The sequence below is a fragment of the Nannospalax galili genome, unplaced genomic scaffold (genome assembly GCF_000622305.1).
Source record: "Nannospalax galili isolate Female #2095 unplaced genomic scaffold, S.galili_v1.0 scaffold1285, whole genome shotgun sequence".
Classification (NCBI taxonomy): Eukaryota; Metazoa; Chordata; class Mammalia; order Rodentia; family Spalacidae; genus Nannospalax; species Nannospalax galili.
In genome coordinates this window covers 207,469-208,880 of record NW_008352386.1, presented here as the reverse complement: position 1 = coordinate 208,880, position 1,412 = coordinate 207,469, and positions in this window count along the sequence as shown.

The following is a 1,412-nucleotide window of genomic DNA, read 5'->3' as shown; positions in this document are numbered from 1 at the left end:
TTTTAACCTTTAAAGAAGATCTCCATTTCATTTTAAAATATGCTGTTTCCTACATTTTTAATGCTACTAACACTGAGATGTTTGCACATGTGTCTTTAATCTCTATGTATCTGATTATTACTAGTCACAGTCGGTTACACTTGGATCCTTGGCACCTGAGTATGGATACAAAGTCACCAGGGTAGATTTCAATGGTAATGTTTATCACCTTATTTTTAATGACATAGTATTTGCATATAACCTATGCTCCTCCTCCTGTATATTGTAAATCATCTCTAGATTACTCATAAGACTGATGGAGTTTGAGTGTGAAATGTCCCTCCATAGACTCGTATGTTTGGACACTTGGTCTCCAGTGGGTGGCACTGTTGGGGAAAGTTATGAAATCTTTAGGTGGAGCACTGCTGAAGGAAGTGCGTCACCAGGGGCAGGCTTTGAGGTTTTATAACCTGGCCCCACTTCCCATTCACTTTCTCTGTTTTTGAGTGGAGTTGAAATGTGATCAGACAGCTTTCTGCTCTAGCTCCCTTGTCTAGCTGTGCCTCTTGCCGTGCTTTCCTTGCCATGATGCCTTCTGGAACTATAAGTCAAAATAAACCCCTTCTCCTCAAAGTTGCTTTTGTCAGGGTATTTTATCATGGCAACAGAAAAGAAACTAATACAATTACGTAACACGATGTTTATGCTGCATAAATAGTGGTTAACCTGCATTGGTTAGGGAATAACAAGGAAAGTCTTTTACATGTTCAGCACAAGTGCAACTATCACAGACCTTAACATTTTTGATGCATGATTAGTTGAATGGGTTGTTGCAGAACCCAGATGGGGAACTCAAGGATATAGACAGCTGGCTATATTCCCCTTTCCCATATGATTCCAGCTAGGGTGGGCCATAAGAAAGATTCCTGTGTGAGATTTGAAGGGTGAAAGTGAAATGGCAGGCATTTCATAATTCAGACATGTTGTTACTTATCTTCTGGCTCAACTTGTTGGTCTGAGTCAGTGGTTGTGACAGCTCCATCAAAGTCAGAGTGAACATGAATTAGCATGTGTTTCGGTCCACCCCCGCAGGCTCCAGCTGATGCTTGTAGTCTCTAGCTTATCCATGTTCTCATCTACATTGCCCACATCTTCCCTTACCCTTTGCTTGCCCTGCAGACTTGAAAACCCAGCGTCAGATGTGAGACAATGTTACACTCTCCTTTATCAGCTCCTTCATTTGCCTAAAGTTAAATTCTTATAACAAATCCATATATGGTCATATATTCATTCCTGGTGGTTCTGCTTCTCTGATTGAACCCCGACACACCCCTTTAGAAAGATAGATGTTCCAAAGGAAACAAATACATTGTACCATTGTAAGTTTATATTAAATAAAATGTAAAATAAATGAGATCTCCAAAAACTGTTCA